The following is a 22,386-nucleotide window of genomic DNA, read 5'->3' on the forward strand; positions in this document are numbered from 1 at the left end:
GGCACCTCTGTGCACCTTTCATCCAAGCTACTCAATACTGCCCCTGCAGCCATAAGAAGTTAACTGGTCAACTGGTGCCATCATGGGCTGGAGCCCGTTCTGCCATGCCCATTGCCTGAAGTCAGCATAACCTGCCCCCAGACGCCATTCCCGCGGAGTACCAGGACCTCCGGGAGGAGTTCAGCAAGGCCACGTCGCTTCCGCCGATACCTACATTGGGAACTCCCAAGCTGCTGGATTTATTCATCCCTCTTCCTTTCCAGCCAACGCAGGCTTCTACGTCGTGGAGAAAAAGGACAAGACCCTGCGCCCGTGCATTGACTACCGGGGACTCAACGACATTACGGTGAAGAACCGTTACCCGCTACCACTCATCTCCTCTGCCTTCGAGCCGCTCCAGGGGGCCACTGTGTTTTCCAAGCTGGATCTACGGAATGCCTATACCTGGTGAGGATATGAGAGGGGGAAGTGGAAGACCGCTTTCAACACGGCAAGTGGCCACTATTTGGTCATGCCCTTTGGCCTCACCAACGCCCCTGCAGTGTTCCAGGCTCTGGTGAATGATGTTTTCTGCAACATGTTGAACCGGTTTGTCTTCGCCTACATTGATGACATCCTCATCTTCTCCCACTCCCCTCAAGAACATGTGCTCCATGTACGGCAGGTTCCTTCAATGCCTTCTGGTGAATCAGCTGTTTGTGAAATTCGGAGAAGTGCGAGTTCCATCGCTCCAACATCCCCATTCTGGGTTACATGATCTCTGCTGGGAGTGTCCAGATGGATCCCGGGAAGGTGAGAGCAGTGATAGATTGGCTTCAGCCTACGTCTAGGTTGCAGCTGCAACGTTTCCTGAGGTTCGCCAATTTCTATCGCCACTTTATCCGGGGTTACAGCATCCTGGCTTCCCCCTGTCAGCGTTGACCTCGCCCAAGGTTCCATTCACGTGGTCCCCAGCTGCTGACCAGACACTCCGGGACCTCAAACATCACTTCACCACAGCTCCAAACCTGGTTCATCCGGACCAATCTCGTCAATTCGTGGTGGAGGCCGATTCTTCGGACGTCGGAGTGGGGGCTGTCCTGTCCCAGTGTTTTGCCCTTGACCTCAAGTTACATCCCTGCAACTTCTTCTCCCATCGCCTCAACGCCACAGAAAGGAACTACGATGTGGGGAATTGTGAGCTTCTGGTTGTGAAGATGGCATTGGAGGAATGGAGGCACCGGCTGGAGGGGGCGGAACATCCGTTTATCGTGGGGACTGACCACAAGAACCTGGGGTATCTAAGCGCCTCAACTCAAGGCAAGCCAAATGGGCCCTGCTGTTCACACGGTTCAACTTCTCCCTAACGTGCCGGCCGGGATCCAAGAATGTCAAGCCGGATGCACTGTCGCGCCGCTATAGCCTCACAAATACTATCCCGGCACAAGAGACCATACTTCCCACCTCATGCCTGGCAACGGCACTCAGCTGGAGAATAGGGTTGCAGGTCCGTGAGGCGCAGCGTTCCCAGCCTAACCCCGGGGGAGCCCTAATATCCGGATGTTCGTTCCTGACACTGTCCGCTCCGCGGTCCTGGAGTGGGCCCACTCCTCCAGGCTGGTCTGCCACCCAGGTGCCCGTCGGACCCTGGCCTTTGTGCGACAGCACTTTTGGTGGCCTACCATGTTCCCGGACGTGTCCGCATTTGTAGCCGCTTGCACAGTTTGTGCACAGAACAAGACTCCTCGTGAAGCTCTGCCTGGTCTCCTCAAACCTCTGCCTGTCCCCCACCGTCCCTGGTCTCACATCTCCCTTGACTTTGTCACGGGTCTTCCCCCGTCTGATGGCAATACCGCCATCCTGACTGTGGTGTATCGGTTCTCCAAAGCCGCCCACTTCATCCCCCTCCCCAAACTACCCTCTGCCAAAGAGACGGCCCAGATCATGGTGCAGCACGTCTTCCGGGCCCATGGACTGCCTGTGGACATGGTCTCTGACCGGGGTCCTCAGTTCTTGTCCCAGTTCTGGAAAGCGTTCTGCACCCTCATTGGGTAGTCGGCCAGCCTGTCCTCCGGGTTCCACCCCCAGTCCAACGGCCAGTCGGAGCGAGCCAACCAGGACCTCGAGTCCACCCTGCGCTGCCTGGTCTCCGCCAACCCCACTACCTGGAGCCAGCAGCTTGTGTGGGTCGAATATGCCCACAACACCCTTCCCTGCTCTGCCACGGGCATATCTCCTTTTGAGTGTTCCCTGTGGTATCAGCCCTCCTGAGGAAGAAGAGGAGGTCGGCATACCTTCTGCCCAGATGTTTGCCCATCGCTGTCGTCGTACCTGGAGGAGAGCCCAGTCGGCCCTCCTCAAGACCACCTCCGGGTATCGATGACAACCGGATCGCCATCGGACTCCAGCTCCCCTGTATTGTCTCAGGCAGAAGGTATGGCGGTCCACCCGGGATCTGCCCCTCCGGGTGAAGTCTCGCAAACTGTACCCCCGGTTAATCGGCCCTTTCCCCATCTCCAAGGTCATTAGCCCCTCTACTGTTCATCTTCTGTTGCCCGTGTCTCACAGTCCTTTGTCTTCCATTTCCAGGCCCACCCCTCCTCCCCCTGTCATCGATGGCCATCCGGCGTACACGGTGAGACGCCTCCTGAAGGTTCGACCATGGGGCAGGGGTTTCCAGTACCTGGTTGACTGGGAGGGTTATGGCCCGGAGGAGAGGTGCTGGGTCCCCACTAGAGACATCCTGGACCCAGCCCTCATTGCCGACTTCCACCGCCGGCACCCCGGTCAACCAGGTATTCTTTCCCAAACTATACATTTTTAAACAAAACATGATGCTAAATTCACTAACACTGGTTGTCAAGTGACATTTTAGTTGTTCTCTGGTCGTTAGATCTTTTCGTATTGACTGCCATGTAAAGCAAAACTACCCAAGCGCTGGTTGATAGTTCCAGAAGCCTGGTTATGAAAACAGCACACGTATGGTCCATGCATAGCAAAATTGAAGGTATGAATGCTTCTTCTTTTTCTTCTTCCTGTTCAGAGAAAATAATTAATGTCAGTGAAGTCAACAATCTGAATCGCATGCTTTTTGAAAATGAGATTTTTTGTTGTTGAAAGTTTGTATTTAAAATCCTTCTTGCTGGGGAGACGTGTATCAACTGTAAGGGATTTATTATCTGGATATTAAATATGTATGTAACACATACAGTATATAATGAATACCTCAGAGAGGGAATCAGAGATACAAGGTTTGTCTAGAGTGGGTTTGTCTTGGTACACATTACCAAAGGTATGTGGGCACCTGCTCATCTCATTCTCATTCCAAAATCATGGGCATTAATATGGAGTTAGTCCCCCCTATCCTGCTTTAACAGCCTCCACTCCTCTGGGAAGACTTTCCACTAGATGTTGGAACATTGCTGTGGGGACTTGCTTCCATTCAGCCACAAGAGCATTAGTGAGGTCGGGCACTGATGTTGGGCGATTAGGTCTGGCTAGCAGTCGGCATTGCAATTCATCCCAAAGGTGTTTGTTTGGGGTTGAGGTCAGGGCTCTGTGCAGGTCAGTCGACAAACCATTTCTGTATGAGCCTCGCTTTGTGCGTTGGGGCATTGTCATGCTGAAACAGGAAAGGGCCTTCCCCAAACTGTTGCCACAAAGTTGGAAGCACAGAATCGTCTAGAATGTCATTGTATGCTGTAGCGTTAAGATTTCCCTTCAATGGAACTAAGGGGTTGAGACGAACCATAAAAAACAGACCCAGACCATTATTCCTCCACCAACAAACTTTAGCGTTCTCCTGGCATCTGCCAAACCCGTCGGACTGCCAGATGGTGAAATGTGAGTCATCACCCCAGAGAACACGTTTCCACTGCTCAAGAGTCCAATGGTGGCGAACTTCACACCACTCCAGTCGACGCTTGTCCTTGCGCATGGTGATCTTAGGCTTGTGTGCGTGTGGCTGCTCAGACATGGAAACTCATTTCATGAAGCTCCCGACGAACAGTTATTGTGCCAACGTTGCTTCCAGAGGCAGTTGGGAACTTGGTAGTGAGTGTTGCAACCGAGGACAGATGATTTTTATGTGCTATGCGCTTCAGCACTCAGCGGTCCCGTCCTGTGAGCTTGTGTGGCCGACCATTTGCGGCTGAGCCGTTGTTGCTCCTAGACGTATCCACTTCACAATAACAGCACTTACAGTTGACCGGGGCAGGTCTAGCACGGCAGAAGATTGACGAGCAGACTTGTTAGAAAGGTGGCATCCTATGACGGTGCTACATTGAAATTAACTGAGCTCTTCAGCAAGGCCATTCACTGCCAATGTTTGTCTATAGAGATTGCATGGCTGTGTGCTCGATTTTATACACCTGTCAGCAACGGGTGTGGCTGAAATAGCCGAATCTACTCATTTGAAGGGGTGTCTACATACTTTTGTGTATATATAGGTCTAGCCCAACAATACAGGTGCTCTCATCGAATACACAACATGATCCACTGAAAACATATCGATATGTACAGTATCTTCCCTTGCTATCAGGCCATGTCTGCAGTCTGTCTCCTGTTCTGCTACTTGAACCCGTTGAGCTGGCTACAAAAAAATTATTTACTGCAAGTGCTGAATATTAACTATGAATATTAATGGAAGATTAACTCTCTCTCTATATATATAGCTTTATCTCTCTCTCTCTCAACAATCCATGGCTCAGCATTTTGCTGAAAGATTTACTCCAGGACTGTGTCCCAAATGGCACCCTATTCCCTATGTAGTACACTACTTCCAGAACCCTATGGGCCCTGGACAAAAGTGGTGCATAACTTTGAAAATAGGGTGCCATTTGCGATGTATCCCAGGATTAATGTAAAGAGGGGGCTGTCTATGGGGGAGATATCAGTATATCATCCACCCACCAGGCTCCTGCCTATGGCATGGCAGTCTTAGTTGCAGATGACACTCTGCCCAACACCCACACACACTCACTCTCACAAACCACTGCTATATACTGCCCTACAACGGAGTGAACTAAAGTTGTCAGCTAGTGCCATCTAATCCTCATGGACAGTCACTTACTGAACTCAGCCATCGATGAACAGAGGTCAGAAAGTGACCTCAAAATCAAATCACATTTTATTTGTCACATGCTTTGTAAACAACAGGTGTAGACTAACAGTGAAATGCTTACTTACGGCCCCTCCCAACAATGCAGAGAGAAAAAAAGAGAAATAATAGAAAAATAATACCACGAGGAATAAATACACAATGAGTAACGATAACGTGACTATATACACGGGGTACCAGTACCGAGTCGATGTGCAGGTGTACGATGTAATTGAGGTAGACATGTGGGGAGGCAGGTACCCTTGCGGTTAGAGCGTTGGACCAGTAATCGAAAGGTTGCTAGTTCTAATCACCAAGCTGACAGGGTGAAAATCTGTCAATGTGCCCTTGAGCAAGGCACTTAACCCTAATTGCTCCAGGGTTGTCGTTGATAATGGCAGACCCTGGCTGTGACCCCACTCTCTGAGGGTTCTCAGGGAGTGTGGGATATGCCAACAACACTTTTCCAATTAAAACATGTATATTAATGGGAAATAGGACAAATATAAGCACCCACCAGAGTATTTAATTATATGTACAGAGGTAGAAATAAAGTGACTAGGCAACAGGATAGATAATAAACTGTAACAGCAGCGTATCTGATGAGTCAGAAGAGTTAGTGCAAAAGGGTTAACTATTCAACTAACTATTTCACATTTCCATTCTGTATCCATGTTTCATAGGAAAGACCTGCCCAAAATAAATAATGGGTTTATTGTGATGGTGTACAGGCAATTAAAGGGATTTATTACACTATAGACTTTTAATATGTAGATGTTTCAAAGGAATGTATCAGCAGCTTTCGCGTGTGGAACCCGTTTAAGTTAATTAACGGTCAATTACCGTGAGACCCACAATTATCTGCTTGACAATCACCAGCTGATGAAATTTCGTGACCGCCACAGCCCTATCCATGACTCATATAAGTAATTAACATTACTGTCCAAATATAACCTATTCATTATATAGCTTCACGTCAGTGATAGAGAGAGTATGTATCTTAATCTCTCTGTGTTAGTTTATCTCCAGCTGTGAGTGCATGGTCCCTAGTTAACACAGTGGCACACGAAGGGTAAAGGTAGGTGAAATACCTCCTCAGCATTATTATGCACTAAATAGACGGTGCCTGCGTCCCAAATGACACCCTATTCCCTTTACAGTGCAGTACTTTTGACTAGAGCCTATGGGTAGTGCATCATATAGGCAATGTAGGGTACCATTTGGGAAGCGGCCTCTGTTTACCAAACAGCTCTAGAACTTTGTTGCTGTCGTTGTACTCTGTGTAGGTCATATTTTAAAGATGCTATTAATCTTCTTTTTAATTATGGATATAATGTCATTGTATAAATCTGGATTAGATGCACAGATTGATGATTTTTTTTTATCCGCTGACAGGATGTGTGAGCATGTGTAATTAAGAGGAAGTGTAAAAAAAAAGCTAGAAAATAAACAAGAGAAAGGAAAGTGTGTGCATGTACGTGTGTGCATTTTGTGTGTGTGTGTGTGTGTGTGTGTAGGCGTGCGTGTGATTGTAGTGTTACAGGAGAGAAGAGAGCAGAGCGGTACATTCACAAGCAGCAGCTGCCATGTACTCTTCTTTTAATCAGGATTTGACAGGCTACATACAGTAGGTTATGTCGTCTGTATAAGGTTGGTCCACACCAGGCATGAAGGCCATCAATCTATAGCTACAGCTACAGGCAGACAGACAGACACAGACAGACACAGAGAGACAGACAACACAATTGACCCATCCCAAATGGTACCCTATTTCCTGAGTGCACTACTTAAAGGAAATAGGGTTCCATTTGGGATGCATACAATTTGTTATATTTATGCGTATCTCCATAAACATTTCATGGACATCCTGGTTACAGAACCTTTCCTTGACACAAAGCCTGTTGTCGTGGAGACCAACTGACAAAAAACAATCCGAGCAGCTTGTCCATTTAACTTTGACAATCCCAATCTGTCTATCTTTGATTATGCATGTCACACTGATTGTCTGAAATTTGAAACATCACTCTTCCATCCCCTTGTCAGCCATAGAGAAGTAGTGTTTTTGTTCATATGGCCGGGGGAGAAAACTATATTCTGTAGCTTAACCCTTGTTTTTGTTGTTGTTCATGTTTTTGTTATTCACCCAATGTCCGCAGGTGATGGACCCACAACATTATTGGGTTTTTCAAACAATACAGCCATAAAAATTATGCAAAAATACTTCATACTTAGATGTTGAGTTATATCAATTACAAGCAGTATAGACAGCTTACATGGTTCATATTTTCCATTTACCTCTGCTAGATCACATTTATCAATAAAAGCGCTATTTGTTTTTTTGGGATAAAATCATTATCAAGACATGGGTGGAAAAAAATCATGTTTATTTTTAACAAATATAAATTAAACAAGGTTTTCATCATTATTGATGTTTATTGCTTTGAACTGAACAAACTGAAGGACAAACTTTACATACAGTATTTTATGGAAATGATAAATGAGCCCCATTGAACACAAATTAAGGCAGGTCTACACACCACATGAGGGACAGAGTTTTACTGTGTGTTGCAAATGTAATTTTTGCACTTGATGCATGTGTACTATGTCTTCCTGGGCTTCTTGGGTCCACACACACCGCAGCGCTTCTTCTTGTTGATACCGGCAATTTGTTCATCTAGAATGATGAAAACACTTAGATCAGGAATTTTACTAACATCTCACTCACATATATAGTTACAGCAGGCCAAGGTAGGAGAGTCAGACACACATACATGCAACAACATCACTCACACTTACTTCCGGTATTGGAATTGTTGGTTCTGTGGGTCGGGTGGATTGGGCACCAGCATCCTCCTCCTGAATCCTCCTCCTGATGGCTGCAGAAGCTGGGGTCCTTGGGATATGTTGCCTCCTCTGGATTTGACGTCTTACCAATGCCTTTCCCAGCTCCTCGAGAAAGAGGCGTCTCCTCTGGAGCTTCCCTCTGTTCCAATCTGGGTTCGCCATCCGGGTGACAACCGCGTTGTACGCCGAGATGTCCAAGATGTTGAAGAATATCACAAGTGGCCAGTGTAGGGTTCTTCTTTTGCAGCTGTAGCCAGTCACCAGCTTATCTAAATTGTCCACCACTCCTTTTGTGGTATTGTAATCTATTATGATTTCTGTTTTTTGATGTTCCTGGCCACAGATTCTCTCATCCTTATGCAGTGTACTCATGAGTACTACATGTTTGCCTTTCTTTGGCATGTAGGACACTGGACACTAGGGACATGTCGGCCGTGAACACAAACGTAGAGTAATAGGTGATAGGCCTGTTCTGTGTATTCAGTGGCTGAGGTGGGAGCCCTGAGTTGTTGTTTTTGTACTGTTCCTACCGTCATCAGTTTCCACTTGAGGAGCTCCTGTACCAACTTGTGCGAAGTTTAAAAGTTATTGCATGTGATGTTGTGGCCACGTGTCACGTCCAGGACAACCCACATCCCTTGGTTTTTCTCAGGGGCTCCTCCATCTGGTTTCCTCATATACATTTGCAAATTCCACGCATATGATGAAGCAGCATCACAGGCAGCCCAGATCTTGATTCCATATTTTGCGGGTTTAGACGGTATGTTCTGCTTGAAGGAGCAGCGGCCCCTAAATGGCATAAGCTGCTCATCAAAGGTAACGTTGGGCCCAGGTGTAACGAGTGCGCTGAGAGTCGGGAAGCAAGTTCTGGGAGTGAGTGTTTTAATAGATAAATGAAACAATAAACACGAAACACAAGCAACGCACCGACATGAAAACAGAGTCAATAACACCTGAGGAAAGAACCAAGGGGAGTGACAAATATAGGGAAGATAATCAAGGAGGTGATGGAGTCCAGGTGAGTGTCATGAGGTGAAGGGGCGCGAGACGATGGTGACATGTGTGCGGGATAATCAGCAGCCTGATGAACTAGAGGCCAGAGAGGGAGTATACAGTGGCTTGCAAAAGTATTCACCCCCGTTGGCATTTTTCCTATTTTGTTGCCTTACAACCTGGAATTAAAATGAATTGTATCATTTGATTTACACAACATGCATACCACTTTGAAGGTATTTTTATTTATTGTGGAACAAACATGCATAACTATTTACCCCCCCCCCTGGCACATCTAGCCGCTGGGATTTTTGCCCATTCTTCAAGGCAAAACTGCTCCAGCTCCTTCAAGTTGGATGGGTTCCGCTGGTGTACAACAATCTTTAAGTCATACTACAGATTCTCAATTGGATTGAGGTCTGGGCTTTGACTAGGCCATTCCAAGACATTTCAATGTTTCCCCTTAAACCACTCGAGTGTTGCTTTAGCAGTATGCTTAGGGTCATTGTCCTGCTGGAAGGTGAACCTCCGTCCCAGTCTCAGCTTTACAGTTCCTTCAGGGTTATCTTTGGTCTCTTTGTTGCCTCTCTGATTAATGCCCTCCTTGCATGGTCCGTGAGTTTTGGTGGGCAGCCCTCTCTTGGCAGGTTTGTTGTGGTACTATATTCTTTCAATTTTTTAATAATGGATTTAAATGGTGCTCCGCAGGATGTTCAAAGTTTCAGATATTTTTTATAACACAACCCTGATCTGTACTTCTCCACAACTTTGTCCTTGAACTGTTTGGAGAGCTCCTTGGTCTTCATAGTGCCATTTGCTTGGTGGTCCCCCTTGCTTCGTGGTGTTGCAGACTCTGGGGCCTTTCAGAACAGGTGTATATATACTGAGATCATGTGACAGATCATGTGACACTTAGATCGCACACAGGTGGACTTTATTTACCTAATTATGTGACTTCTGAAGGTAATTGGTTGCACCATATCTTTTTTAGGGGCTTCATAGCAAAGGGGGTGAATACATATGCACACACAACTTTTCCATTTTTTTTTTTTGAATTTTAAGCTATTTTTTTCATTTCACTTCACCAATTTGGACTATTTTGTGCATGTCCATTACATGAAATCCAAATTAAAACCTATTTAAATTACAGGTTGTAATGAAACGAAATAGGAAAAACGCCAAAGGGGGTGAATACTTTTGCAAGGCATTGTACGTGACACCAGGGTTGTAAAACAGGGGAAGGCGGTCCACCTACATGTCCCACACTGACCTGATTGCAGGTAGCTTGTCTCTCTGCTGCCGAGTTGGTCTGGTGTCTCAGTTATCGAAGTGAGTAATCCTGGAAATAATGTGGAAGTTTCCAGAGACATTGTTGCACTGAAAAGTTCTCTGCCAGTTTCTGCATCCAATAGGGATATACCAGCAAGGATAAGAACCATAAAGTATGCATGTAAATGAGTTTGCTCCATCTCCTTCCATCTCTCTCCAAAAACATGCCTTCCCTCCAAATTATTGCAGTCCAGAATGATTTTCTGGATGGTGTCCAGGATTAACAGTTAAAAATGTGATTTTATGTCCTGCACATGAGTAACAGCCATCCGTGTTGACCCTGGTTGCATCCTTATCACATTGGCAGCCATGCGGGTTGGCTCATTCCTTGGGCAAGAAGACCATTCAATTTCATCATTTTTTGACATCCATATTTCTCCTCCTGCAGATGAGCTGGTTGCTGTTGGGCTGGTCCTGGGGCTGGCTGCTGATGGGCTGGTCCTGGGGCTGGCTGAGGGTCAATCTGATCCTCTTCTTCCAATTCACTGTCAGACTTCCGAATTGACAGAGACATGATCATCATATTCAGAAAATTCTCCTTCCACACTAGCTTCTCTCTCTGCAAAAAATATTTTTAAGGCCCTCTGAGCAGACATTATTTTTGCCATACTGACTGATTGTGGTAAAGAGCCACACGTGCAAAGCTATTTATTTTTTGTGTCCCTCCCTTAATTTGCGCCTGGCTAGGGTAGTGTGGGAAAATACTGCATTTTTTACAATGTATCGAAATAATGTATCGAAATAATGTATTGTAATAACATTGTGCAGGTTCCCGCAAGACATTGTGTAGTTTCACACACTACAAAGGGTACAGAGTGCGAGAAAAGCAGGCGACAGGCAGACAGGCAGGGAGACAGACAGACAGGTTCTTGGTGCTATGTTGGCCCAGGGAGGAGGAAGACAGAGTGAAGGCACACAGCAAACTTTTTTGCTTCATTTTTACTTGTTTTCACCTACACACACACTTTTCCCCACTTTTATTACCCTCGGGTCCAGTGAACCGGAACACCACATATGTAATACAAATGAAAAAATTATTCATTGGATCATTTTTCTTTTAGTAAACATTGAAAATGGGTCCCACAGACCCGAACACCACACAAGGGTTAATTGATTTCATCTTTTACACAGTCTCAGTCAGCACATATACCTTAATAATTCACACACTCTATTAGAAGTATACATTATATAGCTATTATCTAGGCATTTGTCAGTATATGTACACTCCAAAAAATCATGGGTTAAAAACAACCCACTTTGGATAAATATTGGACAGAGTTGGGAAATTTTGACCCAGCCAGTTGGGTCACAAACAACCCATTGTTTTCTTTAAGTTGGGTTATGGAGCTATGATCCACCGAGTCAGATCAGAAGACTGGAGGCGTGGCTTAGTAGGGGCGTATCTTTCAGATAGCTACTTTCGGCCACCCGTGCATGTAAATGTAATTCTGGTTAATCTGCTCTGTTGTATTGTCAACACCTATGCATATCCCAATGTTGGGATATTAACACTTTGTTATAATATTGTATAATATATATATATATTAATATATATATATATTAATATATATATATATATATATATATATATATATATATATATATATATATAATATATATAATAATATAATATTGTGTACAAACTTAAAAGGATGAACATTAATAACATTTAGTCTCACGGGTGGCCATAAATAACTATCTGAAATCCAAGCCCCAATAGGCCTTTTGCTCTACTACCGCCACAAGAGTCACGGGACTGGTCTGAATGGTACCGCCGATCTACCAACTTCTGTCTGTAGCGTCCGAACAGATTAGGCTACACACTAATATGACCCCTCTAAGGAAAGGTAAGACTCTCCCAAACACATACATGTTGTTTTGCTGTAGGACGCCTACAAGCCTCACAAGACTCGTATGAAGGTAGCCCGGTACCAGTTTTTTTTTAAATGAATGGAAGTATATATAGAAGTAGTTTAGTGCCCAAAAAAGGGGTTAAGTATTGGTATAATTTTTCTATATAATTTTGTGATCTTTCTTATCTCTCAGATAGAGAACACACACTTCAAAACAAATGTTATTTTAATTTATATTGTGATTATCTGTTTTTACATGTATGAATCTGTTATTCAAAGCATTTCTATGGGCTAATAGCGGTAAGGCCAAATTCAATGTTTGATCCAATCATTTGTTTATATTTTTGGGGGATACCTAAATGTCCTACATTTCAAAATCAAATAGCTAAATGATCCTTGGTATGACCATCTTAAAACAATTCCATACAGTGAGCTAGAAAAGTATTGGGACAGTGACAACTGTTTTGTTGTTTTGGCTCTGTACTCCAGCACTTTGGAATTGAAATGATATAATGACTGATTTTAAAGCGCAGACTATCAGCCTTAATTTTAGGGTAACGTATCAGGTAAACTGTTTAGAAATTACAGCACTTTTGGTACATAGTCCCCCCCCCCCCATTTTAGGGGACCAAAAGTATTAGTAGTCAAAAGTTTAGTATTTGCTATATTACTAGCACGCAATGATTGCATCAAACTTGTTGGATGCATTTGCTGTTTGTTTTGGTTGTGTTTCAGATTATTTTGTGCCCAATATAAATTAATGGTGAAGAATGTATTGTGTCATTTTCAAGTCACTTTTATTGTAAATAACAATAGAATGTTTCTGAACACTTTCACATGAATGTGGATGCTACCATGATTATGGATGGTCCTGAATGAATCGTGAGAAACAGTTTCAGATGCACAAATATCATACCCCCAAGACATGCTAACCTCTACCATTACAATAACAGGGGAGGTTAGCATTCTGTGGGGTGGTATGATATATATGTCTCTGTAACTTTCTCAACTCATTATTACTCACAATTCATTCAGGATTATCCATAATCATGGTAGCATCCACATTACCGTAGATGTGTTTAGAGCATGTGTGTCACTGTCCCAATACTTTTGGAGCTGACTATATGTTTTCTTAGTAGAACCGCCCACCCCCCTAGGGAACGAACGTAAGTAACCCAACTGGCTGGGTGAAAAATAACTCAACGTGTGTTGTGTCCACTATTTGCTCAGCGCTTGGTTGTTTATAACCCAGCATTGTTTTGAGTGCAATCATTACGGCCTAAATTTGAAACCTGGACAGTTTTGCTTAGTACATGTATGCCTTTGCCATGAGTAATGTCTCCTTTGGGTGTAGTAGGAGAGGTTGTTTTGCTAACACACATGCTCTGTGAGAATAGTGTGTATAACACAACTCTGTATAAACATGAATAAATCATGAGAAGACTAAAGGGCTTCCAATGGAACTCCCAGAGGAGTTCTAAAGAGAAGTCGTTGACATGTGATACTAATACACTGAAAAAAAATATAAGTTACAGTTCATATGAGGAAATCAGTCAGTTGAAATGAATTCATTAGGACATAATCTATGGATTTCACGTGACTGGGAATACAGATATGCATCTGTTGGTCACAGATACCTTGTTAAAAAAGGTAGGGGCATGGATCAGAAAACCAGTCAATATCTGGTGTGACCGCCATTTGCTTCACTCAGCGCGACACATCTCCTTCACATATAGTTGATTAGGCTGTTGATTGTGGCCTGTGGAATGTTGTCCCACTCCTCTTCAATGGCTGTACGAAGTTGCTGGATATTGGCAGGAACTGGAACACGCTGTTGTACAAGTAGAACCAGATAATCCCAAACAGGCTCAATGGGTGACATCTCTTGTGAGTATGCAGGCTATGGAAGAACTGGGACATTTTCAGCTTCCAGGAATTGTGTACAGATCCCTGCGACATGGGGCCGTGCATTATCATGCTGAAACCTGAGGTTGATAGCGGCGGATGAATGGCACGACAATGGAACTCAGGATCTTGTCACGGTATCTCTGCATTCAAATTGCCATCGCTAAAATGCAATTGTGTTCATTGTCCTTAGCTTATGCCTACACATAACATAACCCCACCGCCACCATGGGGCACTCTGTTCGCAACGTTGACGTCAGCAAGCCGCTCACCCACACGACGCCATACACGATGTCTGCCATCTGCTCGGTACAGTTGAAACCGGGATTCATCCATTAAGAGAACTCTTCTCCAGCATGCCAGTGGCCATCAAAGGTGAGCATTTGCCCACTGAAGTCGGTTACAATGCCAAACTGCAGTCAGGTCAAGCCCCGGATGAGGACGACAACCACACAGATGAGCTTCCCTGAGACCGTTTATGACAGTTTGACAGTGAGGCCGGTTGGACGTTGTGCCAAAATCTTTAAAATGACATTGAAGGCAGCTTTTGGTAGAGAAATTAACATTCAATTCTCTGGCAACAGATCTGGTGGACATTCCTGCAGTCATCATGCCAGTTGCATGCTCCCTCAAAACTTAAGACATCTGTGGTTATTGTGTTGTGTGACAAGACTGCACATTTTAGAGTGGCCTTTTATTGTCCCCCGCACAATGTGCATGTGTGTAATCAAATCAAATTGTATTTGTCACATGCGCCGAATACAACAGGTGTCGACCTTACAGTGAAATGCTTACTTAGAAGCTTAACAAAAAACGTCGTTTTAAGAAAAACGAATAATTAAAGAGCAGCAGTAAATAACAATAGCGGGGCTATATACAGGGGGTACCGGTACAGAGTCAATGTGTCAATGTGCGGGGACACCGGTGTCGAGGTAAATCTGTACATGCAGGTAGGGTTATTAAAGTGGCTATGCATAGATAATAACAGAGAGTAGCAGCAGGGTGGGGGAGTGCAAATAGTCTGTGTAGCCATTTGATTAGCTGTTCAGGAGTCTTATGGCTTGGGGGTAGAAGCTGTTTAGAGACCTAGATCTAGACTTTGGACCTAGACTTGGTGCTCCGGTACTGCTTGTCGTGCGGTAGCAGAGAGAACAGCCTATGACTAGGGTGGCTGGAGTCCTTGACAATTTTTAGGGCCTTCCTCTGACCCTGCCTGGTATAGAGGTCCTGGATGGCAGGAAGCTTGACCCCGGTGATGTACTGGGCCGTACGCACTACCCTCTGTAGTGCCTTGCGGTCGAAGGCTGAGCAGTTGCCATACCAGGCAGTGATGCAACCCATCAGGATGCTCTCGATGGTGCAGCTGTAAAACCTTTTGAGGATCTGAGGACCGTTGCCAAATCTTTTCAGTCTTCTGAGGGGGAATAGGTTTTGTCGTGCCCTCTTCACGACTGTCTTGGTGTGCTTGGACCATTTTAGTTTGTTGGTGATGTGGACGCCAAGGAAGTTGAAGCTCTCAACCTGCTCCACTACAGGCCTGTTGATGAGAATGGGGGCGTGCTCGGTCCTCCTTTTCCTGTAGTCCACAATCATCTCCTTAGTCTTGATCACGTAGAGGGAGAGGTTGTTGTCCTTGCACCACACAGTCAGGTCTCTGACCTCCTCCCTATAGACTGTCTCATCATTATCGGTGATCAGGGATCTGTACACTGTTTTGTCATCAGCAAACTTAATATTGGTGTTGGAGTTGGGCCTGGCCATCCAGTCATGAGTGAACAGGGAGTACAGGAGGGGACTGAGCACGCACGCCTGAGGAGCTCCATGTTGAGGATCAGCGTGGCGGATGTGTTGTTACCTACCCTTACCACTTGGGGGTCGGCCCGTCAGGAAGTCCAGGATCCAGTTGCAGAGGGAGGTGTTTGGTCCCAGGGTCCTTAGCTTAGTGATGAGCTTTGAGGGCACTATGGAGTTGAACGCTGAGCTGTAGTCAATGAATAGTATTGTCAAATAGGTGTTCCTTTTGTCCAGGTGGGAAAGGGCAGTGTGGAGTGCAATAGAGATTGCATCATGTGTGGATCTGTTGGTGCGGTATGCAAATTGGAGTGGGTCTAGGGTTTTTTGGATAATGGTGTTGATGTGAGCCAGACGTGAGGGCTACGGGTCGGTAGTCATTTAGGCAGGTTACCTTGGTGTTCCTGGGCACAGGGACTATGGTAGTCTGCTTGAAACATGTTGGTATTACAGACTCAGACAGGGAGAGATTGAAAATGTCAGTGAGACACTTGCCAGTTGGTCAGTGCATGCTCAGAGTACACGTCCTGGTAATCAGTCTGGTCCAGCGGCCTTGTGAATTTTGACCTGTTTAAAGGTCTTACTCACATTGGCTGCGGAGAGAGTGATCACACAGTCATCCGGAACAGCTGATGATCTCATGCATGTTTCAGTGTTACTTGCCTCGAAGCGAGCATACAGGTTATTTAGCTCATCTGCTAGGCTCGTGTCACTGGGCAGCTCTCGGTTGTGCTTCCCTTTGTAGTCTGTAATAGGAGCGCCGCCTCTGGATGAGCGTTTTCCTGTTTGCTGATGGCGGTATACAGCTCATTGAGTGCGGTTTTAGTGCCAACCTCGGTCTGTTGTGGAATGTAGACAGCTACAAAAAATACAGATGAAAACTCTCTAGGTAGGTAGTGTGGTCTACAGCTTATCATGAGATACTCTACCTCATGCGAGCAGAACTCTGAGACTTCCTTAGATATCGTGCACCAGCTGTTGTTTACATAAATGCATAGGGCCCCGCCCCGTGTCTTACCAGAGGCTGCTGTTCTGTCTTGCCGATATGTGTATAACCCGCCAGCTGTATGTTCTTAATGTCGTCTTTCAGCCACGACTCGGTGAAACATAAGATATTACAGTTTTGAATGTCCCATTGGTAGAATATACGTGCTTTCAGTTCATCCCATTTATTTTCCAGCGATTGAACGTAGCAGAACGGAAGGCAAGGGCAGATTAGACACTCGTCGCCTGAACCTCGCAAGGCACCCTGATATTTTGCATCGAAATCTCAGTTTCCTTTTCCAGTGAATCACGAGGATCGGGCCTGGTCAGGTGTCTGCAGTATATCCCTCGCGTACGTCTCATTGAAGAAGAACTCCTCATCCAATTTGAGGTGAGTAATCCCAATTCTGATGTCCAGAAGCTCATTTCGGTCATAAGAGACGGTAGCAGCAACATTATGTACAAAACAAGTTACGAACAACGCGAAAAAACAAACAAAATAGCATGATTGGTTGAGAGCCGATAAGACGGCAGCCCTACCCTCCAGCGCTTCTTGATATGCCACAACTGTCGGGTGGATGGATTATCTTGGCAAATGAGAATTGCTCACTAACAGGGATGTAAACAAATTTGTGCACAACATTTGAGAGAAAGAAGCTTTTTGTGCAAATGAAACATTTTGGGGATCTTTTATTATAGCTCATGAAACATGGGACCAACACTTTACATGTTGCATTTACATGTTTAGAATAAAACCTGCTAGGAGGTTGGACATACTGGCAGGGTTGTGTGTAATTAAAGTACATGGTCCAGGGCTATTCGACTAAAGGGAGATCCTTTTTTACAGTTGAGATTCTAACCTTGTGGCCACAATACATTTCCTCATTTCAAGCAACAACCCAGAAGCTGAAACATTTTATGTGGATGCAGAAGATCTGAAAGCTACTGGTGGGCTTGGGAGATAATTATTTGGGTTGAAGCTATGCAAAGACCAAAGTCAAGAGATATGGGTTGAAGCAGGGCAAAGACCAAACTCAGAGATATGAGTTGAAGCAATAAAAATACCAAACTCAGCATTTTATTCAAAGGAGGAACCAATTATTTGGGGGAAATGGGAATAGTGTTTTAAAGTCTTGTTTTACAAAGTGCAGCCATTGGTGTTTTTAATTAGTAGACATTAGCGTATTTCTGCCTGATAAGGCGTCTGGGCACAGCTGGGTAAAATGTTGGGTGGTTCTGTATGGAATAAATCCAGGGCAAGGTCACAGAGAGGACTCAGAGGCACCGAGACATCAAGGCAGAAATCCTAAATCAACTGACTTCGCATCTCAAATTCCATTGAACGGTGAATGTTGAGTAATTTATTTTCCCCCTCAATAAAGCAACGAGCTGGAAGATATGGTAATTACCTAAAGTGCCTAGCACAAGCCCCTGAGATGAATGCATACATTAATTATTTTTAAATTAGCTGAAAATTATCTTTATTTGAAAAAATGCAATGCGGCAGAATGTAATTGTGTGATCATGAAAGGAATATATAAAATGATCTCTTTTTTAACAGAGGGTAAAGGGGGATATTACAGATAAAACGTTTGCAACAGGAATGTTCAAGTGTAGCTTTTTGTAGCGTACAATAGACCAGTGATGATAAACTGAATACGTAGAATTGAGATGTACTGAAGGCTATGAAAAGGGAGTTGAAAACTCACCATAAAGCTAAATGCATCACAACATTGGAGTATATACTTTATCTACAGTATCTGTACATTCTGTATAGGACCCAAAGTCCATAGACCAGGGCTGTTGTCAACACTAGAGCAATATATACTGTAGGGAATAGGGTGCCATTTGGGATACACTTAATGATTTATCAGCCATTACACTCCAGCCAGACTCATTTTTTTTTACATCAGCAAACAGTATAGACTGCATTTATATTTTTTGTTGCATTGCCTTCAGGAATTTCATGAATTCAAAGTGAAAAGAAATGCCAAGTAAATAACCTGAATAGCTTTTTATTCACTGTGAAAAAGATCAGACAGATCAGAAGAGAAAAGGGAATCATAGCTAAGCTTCTCCCTGGGCTTTGGTTGTAAATGTTGAAGAGTGCAACCAAGAAATGCCACCCATCAACCTCTCCTCTATGACAAGGTTGCAGCCTGTGTGTGTGTGTGTGTGTGTGTGTGTGTGTGTGTGTGTGTGTGTGTGTGTGTGTGTGTGTGTGTGTGTGTGTGTGTGTGTGTGTGTGTGTGTGTGTGTGTGTGTGTGTGTGTGTGTGTGTGTGTGTGTGTGTGTGTGTGTGTGTGTGTGTGTGTGTGGTTGCAGCCAGGTAGCTGGCATCTCACAGCAGGCAACAGGAGTGAAATGAATAGCAGCGTCTCCAACCTAGCCTCTCCTCCTCCCAGCCCTCTCCATGTTATGTGAGTGTGCTGTGCATAATGTATTGCAGCAGCAGGACAAGGATAATTACCACAATCAGGCGCGAAGCGCATCAATCTCAGGTGAGCCACGGGGAGTAAATGAAGCAGAAAGAGAGGGGGAGAGAGAGAGGGGAAGATGGAGAGAGGGAGCGGAACCCCGCTCAGGGGGAGAAGTACGTATTTGTGAGCACTCGGTTGTTCGTCGCCTCTCAAACTCTCAGCCATTTACTGTCAGAAATTTGCCGCTCGCAGAATTAATCACACAGAGAGAAATCTATTTATCTACACACCCATCCATCCATCTTTCTCTCTCTCTCTGCATTTTTCTCTCTCTTTTTATTTCACACCTCTCCCTCTCTCATATCTATTACATGGTCCAGGTAAAACATCACGCTGAGTCTCTCACTAGAACGCGCTGAGTCTCTCACTGGGAGGAGTGTTCCGGAGTGCTGGTATTATTCCGGAATTTCTGGAGTGACATTTCACAGTGACACGCTATGACATTCAACCTTTTAAAACTCCAGCAGCCTGCTGTGCATAATAGTATGATCCTTCTCATCATTGACAGTAAAGGCTCAACGACAGACAGTCATGTACTGACCAGATTCCCACAACACAGCTGAGACGGAGGGCTAGCCCACTTTTAGGCCTGTTTTGGATGGCATACGTCTGTGTCTGCATATTTCCTCTGCCTCAGGACTCATCACTCTCTTTCCACCACAGCGATCTGCTGAGTAAGAGAAACTGCAAAGTTACCGAGCTGATTCTCCCACTGGTAAAACCACTGTGTCAAAATAGAAGGAATCACCAACACTACAAATGGATTATCCTTATAGAAACTAAGCCACTTTTCCAAGTTTATAACGCCTCAAGCAACAACTTCACCCCCTATTGTTATAATGCTGGGCCCTATACTACAAATTTAGTTTGACGAGTTAGCGTGGTAACTTTGGTCAACTCTGAGTTCAACCTGGGATAACCAGTAACACGAAAGTGGCTCACCTTTTAGCCAGGTTCATTTCTATGGCAACGAATCCTTCAGATCTAATCTAACCTGCTCCGGGGCAGGCTAACTCTGTGCTAACTCCATTTTTCATTGAGTTAAGTGTCTGAGCCGAGAGTTGAGGACCAATGAGACCAGATTCCCTCCCGTTAGCAAAGATAGTCATCGTCCACTTCATGTGAGGAATATATTATTCATCAAATATATTATTTATCCAATGTTTTTGTGTGTTAAAAAATAGTAATGTAAAAATACCTATCACATTACACATTTAGTAATGACAAATGCTTTTGAAACTTCATGCAGAGTAAAACTTTTGCGTGACTTAATACAAGTATTTTGTTGATAAGAGTGGGGAAAAAATATGCTTGTGCATTGATAACCACAGCAAAGCAGACCAAAGATAAAGACAACACCTCTAAATGTCTATTGCCTGCTGAATTTACAAGATAACTTTTCCTCATTTTGATTTTGGCACAACTGAAAATGTGGCACTGTCACGCCCTGACTTTAGTTATATTTGCTTTCTTTATCATTTGGTTAGGTCAGGGTGTGACAAGGGGTGGTTTGTTTAGTTTTTGTATTGTCTAGGTTTTTTGTTATCTATGGGGATTTTGTATTGTCTAGGGGTTGTAGGTTTATGGTGGCCTGAGTGGGTTCCCAATCAGAGACAGCTGTTTAGCGTTGTCTCTGATTGGGGAGCCTATTTAGGTTGCCATTTTCCATGTTGGTTTGGTGGGTAGTTGTCCATGTTTAGTTGCCTGTGAGCACTACGTTGGCGTCACGTTTCGTTTGTTATTTTGTTAAGTGTTCTTTGTGGAATTAAAAGATGTATTCCAATCGCGCTGCACCTTGGTCCACTCCTTTAAACGGCCGTGATAGGCACTGACTTGCCCATTGTCGTGTCTTTGGCTATGCCGGATTAAGTGATATGACATGCTATTCTATAAAATCCTTTCTCCGTAATTAATATTACCTGATTGAGCTAATCATGTAAAGGTAATTAACTAGAGAGTCGGGGCACCACGAAATAATATTTATAGAGCTGTTATCTTCTGAATAAACTCTTAAAGACCTAGTAATATTTTACATCAATAGCAGTCAATATTAATCGTCACCTTATTTCAGTCTCATCTGAAGTTGTAAATTCTTGGTTATCTTCACGAACCCTGGCTAACAGGTTGAATCAGCAATACAAAATTGGGTTGAATTATTTATTTACTAAATACCTAACTAATCACACAGAATTACATATACACAGAATGAATCATACCTTGATTACAAATTACGTCATAAAGGAAAACGTCCCTAGCGGGCGGAACAGATATGACAGCTGGTTACACAAAAGAAAAGGGGGCTGGGTTTGAGTGAAAGAGCGGGAAGACTTTGAGGAACCAAGGGAGAAGGCATGCTATCGTAAATACAGTATCTTATGCATTCTAAATTACCGCCCATTTGGAAAAGGAAAATGCAATAAATATTTACTCTGAGCTGCGCTTCGGTAGGTTGGTGGTAGATGGAAGGCCGTGTTGCCCAACCGAGTCCTTTGTCCTTTAAAGAATGTCTCTGGTCTTAAATTGGATACGTTGTAGTAACGTTGTTGTGTGGTAGACGGGATACTCTGTCTGTCCTTTCCTAGCCCAGGTTTGCAGCTGCTGTTGCTAACTCAACGGCTAGGAGGTATCACTTCTGTAGTGAATAAGAGTTCAAAGTTCATACCATTCGCAACCAAAGCTCATGCTGAGGTTGGCTTAGGTCTGTAGTTGACAGGTTAGTCCTTTTAACGTATGGACCGTCCGTCGTCCTCACATCCTCAGAACAGGAGGTTACATTTTCATCAAGGCTTTATATAGTGGAGCGAGAAGGGTGTGTCTGAAAAGTTTATAACCCATGTCTCTTCACAGGGGTGGGCCACTGGTTGAGCAGAGCCCTAACCTTATGAAAACCCAAATTTCTCATTTGGAAGCAAATAATTTTATATTCAAACATTTAAATTGAACAACAATTCCATGTGACTCCGATAACTACAATGTGCAGACTTTCCACTGTAGAGTTTATGTCATCCTATCATTGATGAGAATGTCCCAGATGACAACCGAACTGACATAATATACATTAAGTACCACCGCATATGTTCAATTGGTCGGATTACCAGAATATAGTTAATTTCCCCCCACCTTCTGATGT

The sequence above is a fragment of the Salvelinus namaycush genome, chromosome 7 (assembly GCF_016432855.1).
Source record: "Salvelinus namaycush isolate Seneca chromosome 7, SaNama_1.0, whole genome shotgun sequence".
Lineage (NCBI taxonomy): Eukaryota > Metazoa > Chordata > Actinopteri > Salmoniformes > Salmonidae > Salvelinus > Salvelinus namaycush.